Source organism: Durio zibethinus, chromosome 24 (genome assembly GCF_047325235.1).
Source record: "Durio zibethinus cultivar Kanyao isolate XHJ-2024 chromosome 24, ASM4732523v1, whole genome shotgun sequence".
Lineage (NCBI taxonomy): Eukaryota > Viridiplantae > Streptophyta > Magnoliopsida > Malvales > Malvaceae > Durio > Durio zibethinus.
The window spans coordinates 3,343,737-3,361,626 of record NC_143185.1 but is presented as its reverse complement, the minus strand read 5'-3'; the positions used below and the strand labels follow the sequence as shown (position 1 = coordinate 3,361,626).

Sequence of the window (17,890 nt, the reverse complement as noted above, 5' to 3'; positions counted from 1 at the left end):
CAAAGTTCGTGAATAATCTTCTCCAAGATTCTTTTAACCAAGGTGACCTAACACCCACTGATCAAACCTTTTATCAATGTACCTATTCATGGTTGGAACAAAAAAAATCTGGCAACAAATCCTTTCATTGCCATGAATTGAGTAATCTGGCTTGTGGAATAAAAATTATCGAAAACAGATCCATTTATGATTATAAATTTAAATTTTAATTCAGTTTATTTATATAACCATATTTAATTGGTTTGAGATGTAACTTTTAGTATATGTAATACTTATCTTATGCTTCTTTCCCACCAAAAAGGGAAAAACCCAAAGCACCATCAGAAAATAATGTCTCAATAAAAATTTCATTGGCCATATCAAATGTAAGTAGCGTCTCCATATCAATTGTATAAAGAATAACCTATTCTCCATTGGTTATAGCCCATGAATGATAAGACCCAGTTAAGTAAACATGAAAGTCTGGACCCTGGATTATTTTTGAAAATAGGCCGAATGTTTAGGAAGGTTTCTTCAGGAATCAGTGCTCGTACTATGAACATCGACTGCAATGAAGGTTTCAACTTGTCAGTAGCACGGTTCCAAATGACAATATTATTGTCACTCCAAAGACATATTATGCCATTAATGCAAGAATCCTAAATATGAATGTACTGAGCATTTTTATCTAGGAAGTTCAGAATTACGCTGAGATGTTAAAATTTTTCTGACAATCTAGTTAGAATCTCAAGCATTACATCTTCAGTTAAATTGACAGTAATAATGATTGAGCATCTTCAAATGTGCTTAACAAAAAAAAAAAAAAAGAGAAAGTAGAAAAAATGGATTAATCTCTGTAGACATCAATTTTTGTCTCAAAAAAATAATAATAAAATAAAAACAATAATATTATAAAATACGAAATACAAAAAAAAATACCAAAAATAATACAAAATACAAAACAAAAATAGAAAAAAAAATACCAAAAAAAAGAAAATAAAAGACAAAAAAAATTAAAGAGCCGTCCCCGGTGCCACTGCCACCAGACCCTACCCTCCACCCCTCTAATCACTCATTCCATTGACAAACGCCAGATAAGACAGAAATGAATAAAAAAGGCACAAGACTCGTGTTTACATCCCGTGACCGAGCCCCATGCCTTTCCTTCCAAATGCGTATAGCTAGAGCTCTATAAATAGAGCTCCTAGTGAAGCAAAAAAAAAAAAAAAAAGAGGAAGAGATTCTGTCAAAAAAAATGGGGAAAGAAAATCACAAAAAAAAAATCAAACAGTCCTCCCCGCAGGGAGGAACCCAGCGCCGAGAGCCCCTGCATAAAGAAAAATCAAAGTCAGTTCAAAAAAAAAAAAAAGCTAGAATACAAAAGAAAAAGGGATCTGACCGAAACTTCACTAGCAGATCTAGGGAAGTGAGGACGCTTTTTGGTGAAAGGGACCTCAGATCTGAACTCAGGAGGTCGAGGTGAACGTTTTGGTATTTTCTGAGAATTTTTTGACAACCGTCAACGGCGGCCGGTGACCGACGAACGGTGGCGACAGCGACGGAGGAACGGTCGGCCGGCCATCTGCATTTGGCCGGAGAAAAAAATGAGAGAAAAAAACGAGAGAAAAAAGAAGTTTTTTTTCTGAAGAGTGAAAGGAATAAGGGAAAGAAAATTTTTTAACTTTTATATAAACTGTCAATAGCTAAAACGACGTCGTTTCAATAAATGCCCCAAAACGACGTCGTTTAAACCAATGAGGATCCGCGCGTTGACCCGAACCTGACCCGGGGTCCGTGCAACCGACCCGTTAACTTGACTTCTCAACGGCTCTGAACCGGTTTGACCAGACCGAACTGAACCGCTCTCTGGACCAGCCTGAACCGCTGAACCAACCAGATCGCTCCTAGACCGAACCGAACCGTCGAACCGTCGTTGACCGAACCGTTGACCGGTCCGATTTAGGTAAAAAAAATTTTTTTTTGAATTTTTGAATTTTTTATATAATATTATCTTTGTTATTTTAAGTATTTTTTATGCATAAATGTTTAAATTTATTAAGATAAATATTTAATTGTTATTAATAATAATAAAATGAAAACAATATAAAAAATAATATATTTTTAAAATGTTTAAATAGTAATAATAATGAAATAAGCCTTTTATTTTTTCTGCTTAGATGTTGGAGGGAATAAAAAAATACATCTTCAAACAAATAATTCCGCCTAGATGTTGGGGAATTATTATTTAAATTTTTATAAAAAATATATATAAGAAAATTTTAACTAGTTTTCCAAAGTTATAAAAAATTTTTGAACTTGCTCTGAAAGTCTGCCTAGATGATGGAGATTTTTAGAGATGTTCGCGTTTTAATTAAACCCCAAACCCTAAACTTAAACCCTAAAATTTTACCCTTAATTTATTTCAAAACTTTAAGAACACTTGTGGAAGTCTCACATGAGATGGTTTGTTCCCGAATGCTGCCTAGATGATGGGGTATTTAGGAAACTCCATTTCATTAAGTTTTTCACACTGTATTCTAAATTTATTAATAATAAAATTAATAAATAAAAAGTATAATAAAATTGAGATCTTAAATATAAACAGTCGCATCTAAGCTCTGCCTAGATGTTGGAGAGTCGGGGTGGTCTCATTATACTTAAGAATCCAACTCTTAAATTGCATTTCATTGTAAATGACATTCATTAGCATACATACGTTAGCATGCTATCATCGATAACTGATTGCATTATTCTCTCTTTAATTTGCTGTTCGATGATAAAATATTTTATAGTAAAAAAAAAAAGAATAATACTACAAAAAAAATCTTTTTGTGATATTATAAAATAAATTAAAAATAATATTCCGAAAGAAATAATTCTTGGTACTCTGCCTAGAAGTTGAAGAGTCACTAACAATTATTTTCTATAAAGATTGTTATTTCATTTTAAGGATTATTATGTTAAATCTTAGGCGAAAAGAGTTATTTTAAATTCTGCCTAGATGATGGAGAATTTTAAGATAATTTTTTAACTTAAAGATTTTCTCAATAGTTCTAAATAAATATTTTAGCAAAATTTTATTTTTTAAATGAAGGGAATTAGTGTTAAATTTTAAATTAAAATCGTTTTTATCCAACACAAAAAATAACGCGTAATTAAATGGTACCAATTTATGGGCGTTGTGGGGGTGCTAATCCTTCCCCACGCGTAACCGACTCCCGGACCCAACCTGATTTTTCGTACACCAAAATTTATCTTTTTGATGAACTTTAAACCCATTTTTATAGTTTTATTAAAATGATAAGCTTTTGGGTGGTCAATCACACCCTAACAAAGATTGGTGGCGACTCCATTCTATTTACTTCAATTTTAAAACACACTTTACGTCTGGCGGTCTCAAAACCGTTACGACAGCTTGGCGACTCCGCTGGAGATAAAATTCGAGAGTCAAGCCGAAACTTTTAATTATGCGTTATTAAGAATTGTTGGATTTAATTGGTTTTATTTGACATTTCTTTTAATTTCCTTCACCTTGATTTTTTTTTAAAAAATATTTGTTAATAAATAAAAAAATTGTATGTTAGTTATTAATTTATTTTGATTTTGTGGTTATGATTTATTCATGCTATTTTAATTAAATTATTATGCACACACTTTGCATATTCATGCATAAGCTCTAAACCCGGGCTCTATCCCTTTTAGGAAGAAATGAAGTTGCTACGCTCTCATGAGGTGATAACCTCCGTATTTGCTAGAGAAATATTTTCACTCAGATTGAACCCGTTCTATTAGCAACCTGTAATGGGTGAGGATCGGAGAGTCTTACTAGTCTATAATGGACAATGATGTGAGGAATAGTCTGAGAACCTTTAGATGCGTAAAGCTTAACCTGGCATATAGCAAGCCATAAGGTTCAACTTTAGGATAGAGCCATATTGTCCCTTCTATGAGAAAATTACCTAAATTAGGACACTATGTATATTCTGTTATGATGTATGCTTGTTCATTCATTTACTCATTTTTGTTTATTTGTTTTATTTACATTATTGATTTGTTTAATTCTTTTGTTGTCTTCAATTTTGTTACATGCATCATATAGGTACCATATTTCTAGAGGGTATTGTTTTGGACCCATCTTTAGCAAGAAAAACTTTCAGAAAATCTAAAGGATGTCATCCATGTGTAAGAGCTACTTAGAAGTCAAGAGCTATTCAGAAGGTACTCAGAGGAAGGAAGGAGATTGCTTAATAGATGGTCATATATCAGTGCTATCACAGTCAATGCATATGGATCTCAGTCAAAATAATATATCAGAATTGGAAGCCATTTGGAAACAGTGGAGAACAGAGAGAAAAAATTTTTTTTCCAAGAAATACGGAGATGTGGCACTACTTATGTCAGTGAAGGTTGATGAACAGTTGATGAGAGTCGCAACACAGTTTTGAGATCCATCTTATCGATTCTTTGTATTCAACCAAGAAGACTTGGCCCCCACGATCGAAGAATATTCTTTTTTACTCCGGATAGAGTCTACCAATCAAGACAAGATCTATTGGAAAGAGCATAAGACTATCGGATATAGAAAAAAATTAGCCAAGATCATGCAAGTAGAGCTCGAAGAGATAAACAAGCATAAGAAAGAAAAAAATGAGGTTGAGACCATTCCATCAACTTTTTTGCTCGAGTACATAAGAAGGTATATTGACACTGATCAGGGATTGGATGTGTTTGCTTTGGCCATCTATGGACTGATGATATTCCCTAAGGTTTTAGGACATATAGAAGTATCAATAGTTGATTTCTTTGAGCAATTAGATAAAGGTATAAATCCTTCACCAACTATTTTGACAGAAATTATTAGATCACTTAATTTTTGTCGAAAAAGGGTGAAGGACGATTTATGGGGTATGCTCAGTTGCTTTTTGTCTGGCTCAGAAGCTATTTTGGGGGAAAAAAAGGCATCATTTCGGCCATTCTCCGTGCATTTTAGTCCTATCAAGGAGTTTATTGCTAAAGAATGGAAGAAAGATTGGACAAAAGGTCAGTGGTTGGCATTCTTTCTGAAGCTCACGAGCGAAGATGTAACATGAAGGGCACCATGGATGCTTCCGATGGCTATCTTGTATAGTTGTAGAAATGAGTCATGGGTACCTTTGTTAGGAATATGGGGGGCAGTGAGTTACGCGTCCCTTATGGTTCAAAGACAATATGACTCACGACAGTTTATCCCTATGACTCATGGACTCGGTTCACTCGAGTTCGATTATGGAACACCCGGTTACGTGAAAAAGGTTCGTGAAATCATCAAAACATGGAAGCAAGTCAATCGAATGAGTCCAGCTAGATTTACAGATAATGTTACAGAAGGTTACCTTACTTGAAGGATAAAAAGGGTTAACGAAGTTAAGCCTCTACCAGTCGATGTTTCAGAGAAGTTGCCAGCTCTTATTTCAGTTTCAATATTATCAACTTTTGAGATCACTCAACGGGAGTTTGAGATTGAAAAGAAAAGGTTAGAGAAAGAAAAGATGGCTATGATGGATCAGGTTAACCAATTAAGATATGATTTGATGATGAGAGATGATGCAGTACAGAAGTTGACTAAAAAATGAAAAGTATTGAAAAAAGATCTACAAAATCTACATCAAGAAAATAAGAAATTGAGATTGGATAGTAGACCTTTGAAGGGATCTAAAAAGGATATGGAAGAACTACGAGACATGATGGAATATTGGAAGAACAGAGCTCGAGAGAACAAAGAAATAATCTCCACACTCACCAAAGAACAGCATGAATGGAAAGAAAAACTTTCAGGAGCTTCTGAAAAGGTAACAAGGCACCAAAGAGAAAGTGAAAAGCTAAAAGCTGAACTAAAGAGGGAACAAAGCAAGAACTTTGATTTACAAAGTGAGAAAAAGGCCTTAGAGCATGAATTAATGAGCTTGGAACTTCAATTGACAAGCAATCAGAGTCACATAGATAAGATTTTGACTGAGTGGCAAGATAGAGAAGATTATTGGGCTCGCACTTACAATATAGAGGTAGATGCTCGAGAAATGTAGAGAGCAAAAAGTTTAAGGAGGTAGCAATACATCAAACATCTGACTACTCAAATCTACAAGACTGTTCAAAAAGCAAGCAACATGGTTGAAAAGGCGAAAGCACTGGAACGAGAGATTATACCAACCCAAGGCCACAGTCAAAGATTATTGCACTTTTTGTATGAAGCTAGAGAGCAATATGCTCAAGTCAAATGTTTTTATGGCTTTAATGCAAGAATGATCGGATAATGTATAAAGACTCCCATGGTTAATGAAAGTTTCTGTTTGTTTCGATCGATCCAAGATAGTACCCTAATTTGCATTTCATTCATTTCATGCATTCATTTTCATGCTAACAATAATATCAACAACATTATATCATGCGATCTAATTCATGGTTAATAAACTAAGGTTCAAGGATAGCAAAGCCAAGGAACCAAAATTCGTCAATTTTGCATAGATATAATACTCGTTCTTAAACTCGAGCCATGGAAGAAGAGAATACAGCTAGATTTGAAAAGGGTCGAAAAGGCACAGGAGGAAATACGAGAAAGAATGATGGAAATACAGCAAAGCATCGAAGCATAAATGACTGAATTAAGACAACTGTTGCTTGGTTCAATGAAAGGAAAAGGAGTCGCTGGCGCGTCAAGGACAAGAGATGAGGTCAATATAGAAAAGCCATTATACCCTCCGGGATTCACTCCACCTCAGGTTCAGGTTCAAGTTCCTCAGGGTATACACATACAGCCACCAAGTGCACAACCTCACCCCTATGTCAATCATTCTGCAAATCAACGATCGATCCACTTGAATACCAATTCGGGATCCATCCCAATCGATCCCATCATGGTACCAAATCTTGACGACCCTGTTGAATAAGAAAAGTCTCACGAAATGTCAGAACCTGTTATAAATTCAAAAATTCAAGATAAGTATGACCAACTCGAAGAGAGGCTCAAAGCGGTTGAAGGTAATGACATTTATGGGGTTATTGACGTTAATGAGCTTAGCCTAGTGTCTGACTTGGTTATCCCACCCAAATTTAAGACCCCAGATTTTGAGAAATATGATAGGACAAAGTGTCTTTCTGCTCATATTACCATGTTTTGTAGAAAGATGACAGGTCATACCCATAACGATAAACTATTGATACACTGTTTCCAAGATAGTTTGATTGGTTCAGCAGCTAAATGGTATGTGCAGTTAGATCGAAGCAAGATCAATTCATGGAAAGACTTGGCCAAAGTTTTTCTTGCCCAGTATAAGCATGTCTTGGATATAGCCCCTGATAGGCTGTCATTACAAAATATGAAGAAGAAATCGATGGAAACCTTCAAAGAATACGCACATCGATGGAGGGATGCAGCGGCCCAAGTTCAACCGCCACTGACAGAAAAAGAGATAACCGTGCTATTTGTCAATACACTGAAGGCCTGTATTATGATAGATTGGTGGGGAATGCCACGAAAAACTTTTCTGACATGATAATCTCAGGAGAGATGATAGAGAACGCTATCAAAAATGGTAAAATTGAAGGGTCTGAAAAGAAGACAGCAACTGTAAAGAAGAAGGAGCAGGAGACACATGCTATCACTAACAATTATTTTCTATAAAGATTGTTATTTCATTTTAAGGATTATTGTGTTAAATCTTAGGCGAAAAGAGTTATTTTAAATTCTGCCTAGATGATGGAGAATTTTAAGATAATTCTTTAACTTAAAGATTTTCTCAATAGTTCTAAATAAATATTTTAGCAAAATTTTATTTTTTAAATGAAGGGAATTAGTGTTAAATTTCAAATTAAAATAGTTTTTATCCAACACAAAAAATAACGCATAATTAAATGGTACCAATTTATGGGCGTTGTGGGGGTGCTAATCCTTCCCCACGCGTAACCGACTCCCGGACCCAACCTGATTTTTCGTAGACCAAAATTTATCTTTTTGATGAACTTTAAACCCGTTTTTATAGTTTTATTAAAAGGATAAGCTTTTGGATGGTCAATTACACCATAACAAAGATTGGTGGCAACTTAATTTTATTTACTTCAATTTTAAAACACATTTTACGTCTAACGGTCTCAAAACCGTTACGATAATCTCTTCATTTTTTTTCCTTTCTATTTGTTACAAATTTTGAATAACATGGCTCAATGTATGAAAAATAAAATGTCAAAATAAATGATTAAAAATAAAAATGTGATATTCATCTAATTACATAAATAAATCGTTGAGTATTTTTTTCATGTATAATAATATTCAATTTGTTAATTTTACATAATTCATTGTATTTTATGATTATATATTACAAAAAACTAATCCAACACTAACATGTCAAGCAACTGTGGTTGGTACTAATTTAACTTTTGACTATCAACAAATCAATTTTGATAAAAAAGAAAGTAACAAATATAAGTAAAATCCATTTTAATAAAATATTAAATAAAAATTTTGATCATTTCAATATTGAGACATATTTAATGTCTTTTGGTGCCTCAACATAATTGATTGATTAATAGTTCTTATTGAATTTTGTTAATTGATTAAAATTAACGAAAGAATTTAAACTTATCTTGATAAAATTTTTAAAGTTGCATCCTAATAAATTAAGTACAATTGTTAAGCTATATGTTGCAAAACATGCCATTGCCATTGGTATCCAATAGTAATAAAACAAAAGGGGCTAGTGTAATAATACATATAAATGAAAGTTGACGATCTTTTTGGCAATTTGACCATAAACGTGGTTTTTAATATAATTCAATATTTCAAAAAAGACACGAAAAATATTGGATTATCATTATCGACTCCCCTCCATTTTCACTGCTAGTTAGCTTCAAAGAAAATTTTTTTTTTTATTTGATTTGTTTTTTTTTTTTTTTTTTTTTTTCTGTTTTGGTAATTTCTATAATTTATCATGATTCACAAAAATGCAAGTTCTAGTTTGCAGCAATTCTTGTTCATTAAGCCTTAACAAAAACAACGGTAAGAGCCACTTGTTCATAGGTCGTCGCGAAGTCTTGTCTGGATTATGTTCCACTGGCTCCCATAAAGACATCGTTTCTCACAAACCCATTTCTATTTTAAGGTTAATTTTCACTTTTCCTTCAATAGATTCTGCTAATCTTTTATACCCATTTAGCTTTTTAGATGTCTTTGCTTGGTGAAATTAATAAAGTTCATTTCACTTTTTTATTGCTTTTTTGATTTCTTTGCCTCATTTAAATGTGGGTGTAATTTTTTCTAGTATTTGTGAGAGTATTTGTGCTTGTGTTTCAAGTGTATATACGTTTATGCATGTACGTGTTTATGTATGTGTCAATTTATCCGTTTATATATACATAGAAGCATCATTATAATGTGAGTATGGGTGTATGTGTTTATCAGTCTAAGCATCATTATGTATGTGAGTTTATGTGCATCTAGTTATGCATGTATGTGTGCATGTATGAATGTCACTGTATATAAATACACATGTGTGTTATATTCATATATATACATGCATATGAAAAATTATCTGTTTTTCTTTTATTGAACAAAGTGAATGCTAGTAGTAATGGCCAAGATTGGTAATTATACACTTGTCATTGATGTTACAGAAAATGATTTCAACTTTCATTTTTTCTTCAGTTCTTTACGGAGTTATTATTATATTTTTGTTGATTGATGCTTTTAGGTTGTTTAATGAACGAATGGTGGATTTGGGTAAGTAATAATAGGCAAAAGTATTCCTTTTGCAACAAGGAGGGTGCTGCTAGCAAGTCTTTTTGCCTATTGGAGTTGCCATTCTTCAAGGTACTTTTTAGGTCTGCACATTTCAGCTTTGGTTTCCCCTTTGCCACTTTAAGAACTTGATTCATATGAATCGATTTTGTTGGTCAAGGAAGTCTTCCTTGTTTTATTGATAAATTCATTTAACAGTTCGCATTGTCACTGACAACTAAACTTACTTGTGTAAATGTGTTGAAATCTGGTGTCATCTATTTGAATGCACTTGCCAGTAAAATTTATGGCAGTAGTAAACAGGCAATTACAGGATGGTGCACAGCTAAGCCTTTATTGTTTTTGGAAGGTGCAAAAAAGTGATAATTGGAAACCATGCTGTTGAAAGGATATGCTGTAGTTGGCCACTTCAAGTTTAATGTTATTCTTTCCTTCTTACTATTTATGTACTTTTAGCAATTTGCTTCAGATGATGGGATACATTGTGGATTTGCAGCTCAAGCATTGGGGGATCCATCAGTGGCAGTTGAAGATGTAACTCCTCCTGTTTTTCCTTCCGGAACTCTCTTCCCTTCTGAGGTTCATTTTTGATAAATCATTGTTGTTTTGGAATTCTGTGATTAGTTTATAGTTTCGGGCTCTTTTGTACTGGTATTTACCATGTGTTAAGCTTATACATATCAATTTGATAGGAAAAAACTGTCCAACTCTTTGAAAAGAATACATACTCTGTTGTCAACATTTTTGATATAACATTGCGCCCTCAACTTAATGTAACTGGTGCTGTTGAGGTATTTTTCTGATTTTCGTTTGATCAATCATTGTCTGTAATCTTTTAATTCACAGAAGCAAGCTTATGATATTGAAGGCTAAGAAACTCTTTATCTCTCTCCCTCTCTCTCATGCATACACTCAGAGCTGTTCATTAAGTATTTTGCTGCATTAACTTTAAAATGCTCTCAGCTTATTAACTCATCTAAGGGTGCTGCAACATTATGTTTACTGGCAGATTCCAAAAGAAAATGGTTCTGGTGTTGTCTGCGATGAACAGGGACATATCGTGGCAAATTATCATGGTAAGAGTAATAAATGAACCTAAAGTACTATTTATTGACCAAGGACATCAAGAATTCCAGTAAACTATCTGTTTCCATCGCAGTTATCTCTCTGATGAATGCTAATACATGATTATTTAAGAAATCTCCATTACATGAGAATCCTAGTTGATGCCCAATTGAAGCATCCCCCTATGTAATGGTAATCTGTAATCAGTGTCAGCCATATCAGATTAAGATTCTTCCTTTATATTTTTCTTCTATAAGCTTTCTTGTCTCCTCTTTTGTTCCAGGTTAACTATTCTGTTTGCATGTTCAGTGATAGGTAATTCCCTGTCAAGAAATCCAAGTCCTGGGCAAGTTGTTGCATGAGTTAATATCCTTGCATCAGAAGCGTGAGATTTGCAGTGCCCTTAGCCTTTGCTGGTAAATTGAGTTGCATTATCTGGTATTAAGTTTTGGACTCCTGCAGCTGTTTCTCTAATTGTTTAACTGCTGTTTTATGGGGTACAAAAGAATTTTTAGGGTAAGTTGATTGGTGCTGATCGCACTAAAGACCTTGCTGTTTTAAAGGTAAGTTTTCCTTTGATTTTCCTGTAAAGTACTGCCTGAACTGCATTACTGGTTGGTCTGATTATATTACAGGCTACACCATCACCTTTTTGTTAGACATATTCAATCATTTTGAAACTGGAAATTCAGATCTACAGTCTACACAAATAGACCATTGATTCTGGCTTAGTAGAATTTATATTACACCAAATTAATAAAAAAGGTATGTGTAACCATCTTTAATTGTTTACACAGATGTAAGCTGATCATAACTTGTGTATGTAAGCATTCTCACATGGTTGCACATCAATTTAAAAACTAGTCTATTCTCACAAGAGTAGTTTCGCAGGTCTATTATATGTCTGAACTTCAATTGTGTATCGCCTAGTTTAATGAATAATTTTAACACAGAACTGCAATTTCCTAAACAATGAGATGAAGAAAATGCCTGTATTAACTTAAAATTAGAACAAATGCATATCTCCTTTGTACCAAAAGGGAAAAAAAATCTATATTATCTGTAATAGCATAGGCTTGATCAATTTATCCATCCAGCCAATGCTGTTCTTATTGTGCATATATTCTATAATATACTAATTTGCTGAAAGTTTATGAGCAACTGGTTCTGATCTCTTCAACATGCTAGGTAGAAGCCTCTGAAGATTTGTTGAGGCCAATTAAGGCAGGGCAATCTTCTTCTTTAAGAGTAGGACACAATGTCTATCAATTGGAAATCCATTTGGTTTTGATCAAACGCTTACCGTTGGAGTTATTAGTGGAGAGACATTTTTAGTCAAACTGGAGTGACAATTGGTGGTGGTATTCAAACAGAGGCAGCCATAAATCCAGTAAACAGGTTGTCTTTAAACAAGTTCCTCACTGCTTGCTATTTCTAGGCTTTCTTTATTTGTTGCAGTGGAGGTCATCCGTTGGATTCAAAAGGAAACCTAATTGGGATTAATACAGCTATATTCACACAGACAGGTCATTTTACATTCCGTTTTTTTGTTGCATATGTCATGTGCAATTAATCTGAAGCAAAATAGTTATGGAATATTGATTCTATCTTGATGAGAAGATATTTCATGATTAGACGTCTCCCTTGGCCAAGAATAATAGTAGTAATAAAAGCTAGCTGCGTCCTGTGTAATGCATTCTGATTTTGTTATTTGTATTTCAGGTACATCTGCAGGCGTAGGATTTGCCATCCCGTTCTCCACAGTGCTGAAGATTGTACCTCAGCTAATCCAGTTTGGCAAAGTAAGTTTCATTCCTATTTATAAATCTAAGGTCAAGTTCTTGGTCTCCTCGTATTTTCTGATCTTTGCTATCCCCTTTTTGCCTCTCCTTCTCAATGAGGACCTTTTACTTTCACCTTCTCTGCATTTAAACCATCACTACAATCATAATTTCGGAATATTTGGGGATAAAAGGATGGGTGTTATTACTAAGAGTTGAGCATCCGAACAATTTTAACTTATTATTACCCTGAAGGAACAAGCTCTAATACTTCATATCTCATTGTTCATCCACTGTCAGGCTCTTCGAAGAGGTTTGAATATTGAAACTGCTCCTGACCTAATTGCTAATCAACTTAATGTTCGAGAAGGGGCCCTTATCCTTCTGGTATTCCAAATTTAGTTCGAACTTTTAAAGCGCAACCATCTTTTCAATAACTTAAGAGATTTTATTCTGTCAATAGGCTGTTGCTTGTAGAATATTTAAAACTTTCTTACATTTACTACATGTTACTTTAGGTTCCTAGTAGCAGTTTTGCAGCCAAGGCTGGGCTACTCCCCACCACCAGAGGTTCCGCTGGTAATATTATACTTGGTGATATCATCCTTGCAATTGACAACAGACCTCTGAGTTCTCTCTTAAATTTTTGTCCTTCTAGTATCCACTAAAAAATATGGTTCTTTTAACATTACCCAGCATGGTAAATTCCGTTCTGGTTTCATATTCTTCCAGTTGAGCAAGATATGAGCCATTGTACAAATTAAATTGTCATTTTGTCAACGTGGGGTGCCAAATCATGTTTGAATAAAAGTGCTTTTGATTCATGTGCATCGCATTCAATGATTCAATGCAGTTATGAATATGACATACGATATTTTAAGATACTGTTGTTTTCTCTTTTCGCAACCTGTCATTAGGTTAAAAACAAAGGAGAGTTACACAAAGCTTTGGATAAATACAATGCGGGAGATAAGGTAATCTTAAAGATTGAAATGGGCGAGGAGAGTATGACTCTGGGTTTATGGTTTTTGGTGGCTTAACCATAATTTTTCCCGCCATTTCTTCTCTCTCACCCTGTCTCTCAATTCTCTCCGGGTAAGCTACATGAAATCCCCATTTTCTTTGTGCCTTAATCTCCTTTTCTGTCACAATTTAACACCTTTTAACTTATTGCAACTTCGGTGGCCAAAAAAAAGAAAAAACTTATTGCAATTTCAAATTTTGATTGCCTTAGGAGGTGGGTTTTTAATCTTTTATGTGGGTATTAAATGGGAAGAGGCTAGGCAACCTTTCTGTTTTGAAGCTATACATCTAAGTGCAATGTTTGTAGAGTTAAGTTTATGTTATCCAATCGATATTTTCATTCTTTTAGACAATTAGAAAACTGGGTTTTGGATAAAGACCCTTTTGTGCCATCTTTGGATGTGCCCAAATGAGAGTTTTCAACAACACTGGTTGGTTTAGTTGGTAAATTTAGGAACTATGTAGATGCTAATGTGAAACCTTTTTCGTCTGTTGTTGAAAATGGGAATGATGATGATGGGGAGGATTGTGGAATGCGTGGTTCGAGAAGGAAAAGAAGTAAGAAGGGGAAGTATCTTGTGGATTCTGTAAACAGTGTTGATTTTGATGGTGTCAAAGGGAGTAAGGGAGAAGTTGGGATGGTGTTGATGGTTTTAATGAGAACGGTATGTGTGGTTCAAGAGATGTTGTCCAAACATGGAAGTGATAAAGATAAAAAGGATACCGTGGGTTTTATGAGAATTAATGATTTTGATGGCATTCATGAGAATTTGGATGAGGATGATGTTGAAGATTTTAAGGAAAATGGTATGTGTACTTCAACAGTTGTTGAGTCTGAATATGAAAGTGATGATGTAGGTAGTGATAGAACTGTGGGTAGCAAGCAAGTTGCTTGTTGTGATCCTGTGGAGTTGTATCAGGAACTTTATAATATTGAAAACTGTGCGAAGCTGAAGCAAGCAGATTGGGAGATTGTGGAGGAAGTTTTCAATTATTTAAGTAAATCTGGGTGGGCAGCCAATCAATCTCTTGGTAGGTTATTTTTCCTTACTGCTGTTCATAAGTTTCGTAGCTTTTTCTTTAAGAAATGTTCTCCTGTTGTTGCTAAGCACGTGATATCACTTGGTCCATCTGATGCTGCTGTTAAGTTTCTTTTCCATATATTTGTGGAGTTTTCTATTGAAGTGTTTCCCAACGAGATCAAGCGGTTTCGAAGTATGATTCAATTAGCTGATCTTAGGGAGCCACATGCATGGTTTCCTTTTGCACGGGTAATGAAGCATAAGATTATTTATCATTGTGGCCCAACAAATAGAGGCAAGACTTACAATGCTTTCCAGTGGATTATGGAAGCAAAGAAGGGTATTTATTGCAGCCCACTTTGGCTTTTGGCTATGGACGTTTTTGACAAAGTGAATGCACAAGGAGTTTATTGTAGCCTCCACACAGGGCAAGAAAAGAAATATGCACCGTTTTCGAATTAGGTTGCCTGCACTGTAGAATGGTGTCAACAGAAGAATTATAAAATGTGGCTGTGATTGATGAAATCCAGATGATGTCTGACCTGTATACAGGTTATGCATGGACACGTGCATTGCTTTGATTGAAAGCTGATGAGATACATGTGTGGAGATCCAACTGTTCTGAATATTGTTAGAAAGATCTGTTCAGATACTGGAGATGAGTTGCATGAACATCATTACGGCAGGTTCAAACCATTAGTAGTTGAAGCCAAGATTCTGCTGGGAGACCTTCGAAATTTTCAATATGGTGACTGTATAGTTGCTTTCTCAAGGACAGAGATATTTGAGGTGAAAATGGCTATTGAGAAAAACACAAGTCATCGCTGCTGTGTTATTTATGGTGCCTTGCCACCAGAGACTCGTAGACAGCAAGCTAACTTGTTTAATGATCAAAGTTTGATGTGCTTATTGCCAGTGATGCTGTGGGAATGGGATTGAATCTTAATATTAGTAGAGTTGTCTTTTATAGTCTTTCAAAGTACAATGGTGACAAGATTGTTGCAGTCCCAGTATCACAGGTTAAGCAAATTGCGGGAAGAGCAGGTCGTAGAGGAAGTTGTTATCCGGATGGACTGACAACAACCTTGAATTTAAATGATTTGGATTTTCTAATTGAGTGTTTAAAGCAACCCTTTGAAGAAGTGGAGAAAGTGGGTCTCTTTCCTTTCTTTGAGCAGGTTGAATTTTTTGCTGGGCAATTCCCTAATGATAGTTTCTGCCAGTTACTTAAAAATTTTGGCGAAATTTACCGTCTGGTGGTTCATACTTTTTGTGCTGATATCATCGTATTAAGAAGGTAGCGAATATGTTGGAAAAGATGCAGGGAATATCTTTGGAAGTTTGGTTCAACTTTTGTTTTGCTCTGGTCAATGTTAGAGACCCGAAAGCAAGGTATCATCTGCTTAGGTTTTTCTTCAGCTTACAATCAAAATGTCCCGGATAGCCTAGCAATGGGCATGCCAAAAGGTTCTGCTAAAAATATTGCAGAACTCTTGGATCTTGAGACTAAGCATCAAGTTTTATCTATGTATCTGTGGCTATCTAACCACTTCAATGAGGAAAGGAAACCTTTTCTTCCGTGATAAAAGTAGAAGAAATGGCTATCGGTGTTGCTGACTTGTTGGGTAAATCTCTTGTCAATGCATGCTGGAAACCAGAATTGACTGGCAAAGAAACCTATGCCTCAAAAGAAGGAAGAAGGATATCAGAGACCAAGGTCACTTATCAAGTTACGTAAGAAGTAAGTTTCTTACAATTAAAATAACCGCATGGGTTATCCCAGAATAAGAAATACGGTATGGGTTTCCAGTTTTAATTGTGTTCTGTTGTTTATTACTTTGTAATGTTGCTTTCAGCTAAATGTAAAATTATATATTTGTTTATATTTTTTCCCTTGTGATTAACCCTCCATGCTAATAATTTGGTATTCTCCCTGTAGCAATGTGAACCAAAAACCATAATTATCTCGTGAAATTTTGAAAAATTTGGTCTCTAAAGTATTATCTGTTGTAGCAAAGATTTGGTCCTTTTCATACATGAATTCCTTTGATGAAAATTTTACTGAAACTGGACCTACACCTTGTTATTCGCTTAGGAAAGGATAAAGGCCAAGTCAAAGTCAATCAGTGCTGCACCCTCTTTCCCTTTCTTGAAGAAAATTTGGCTACAATGTGAACACTGAAACAGGGAAAGAAGACGATGAGAAACTTGCCTGAGTTTTCTGGGGATAGTAATGAAGTAAACATCATTATCCTAGAAACATGGACCATATGAAAAATTGTTCCCAAGATAACTTTGTCGACCTGCTGCTGTTATGCTTCATTTTCATCATAAATGTGCAATATTTCTAGGTTAGAAAAGTCATTGTTGAATATTCAAGTCATTACACGCAATTTGCTTGATACCTTGACTTACACTACCATTGCTTCAAATAAGCTCAACCATTGCTTCATTCTCGATCACTTTCATAATCTCTTTCAAACAGGCCTCTGATGAGTTTCTTCGTCAACTAAGGCCTTTAGCAAAGCCTCTTGGAGAAATTTCATTGTTGCAACTCATGGATCCTGAAATATGGAAGGAAAAGGGTGCAAATGAATCATATTCTTCACATCATGCATGCTGACAATTAGGTTTCGATTGTTCTGCCATCTTAGATCTCATGTTGAGCTTCAATTTTAAATCGGAAAGAATTATTTGTTTCTTTGTGTTTTTTTCCCTTTTAGCTATCATTCATTGTGTTTGGTAATATTTTAGTATCATAAAATCAAAGATTTCAATTTTCAAAAGTTTGTACTATATTATTCCAAGTTCATCTCATATATCATCATTGACTTACCACGATTGTGTAAGAGCATAAACAATTTTAAATTGAAAAGAATTATTTGTTTCTTCATGCTTTTGTTTTTCCGTGCATTTTTTCTTGCCTCTTTGACATCATTCATTGCGTTTGGCAACATTGTAGTATCATAATATCAAAATTTTCGATTTTCAAGAGTTTGGACTATATAATACCAATATCATCTCATATATCACCATTGGCTTAATTACCAAAATTGTGTGAGAGTATAAACAATTCTATCAAGATGGTTTAAATGGTATTATCAAAAAACTTTTTTCAATGATTATAATAATTAATATTAAATCAATTAAAGCTAAGGTATATTAGATAATTGTTAAAATAAATTATCCATCCTCTTATTTTCAGTTAATGTTAGGTTGAATACCCATCATAAAATTTTCCACCTGGGGAGAGG

The 17,890-nt window shown here is 34.5% G+C and overlaps 2 pseudogenes across 1 annotated transcript; both read left to right on the top strand.

Moving 5' to 3' along the window:
* The first annotated feature begins 6,917 nt into the window (after positions 1 to 6,917).
* On the top strand, positions 6,918 to 16,540 carry LOC111315979 (protease Do-like 8, chloroplastic; annotated as a pseudogene). Its single transcript, XR_016333110.1, has 13 exons — positions 6,918 to 7,458; positions 9,699 to 9,817; positions 9,944 to 10,048; positions 10,202 to 10,324; positions 10,438 to 10,536; positions 10,755 to 10,821; positions 11,120 to 11,191; positions 11,303 to 11,373; positions 11,999 to 12,208; positions 12,269 to 12,336; positions 12,533 to 12,612; positions 12,892 to 12,978; positions 13,110 to 16,540. The product of XR_016333110.1 is annotated as a protease Do-like 8, chloroplastic (transcript).
* LOC111315978 (DExH-box ATP-dependent RNA helicase DExH18, mitochondrial pseudogene) lies at positions 13,860 to 16,540 on the top strand (annotated as a pseudogene).
* Positions 16,541 to 17,890: the final 1,350 nt, after the last annotated feature.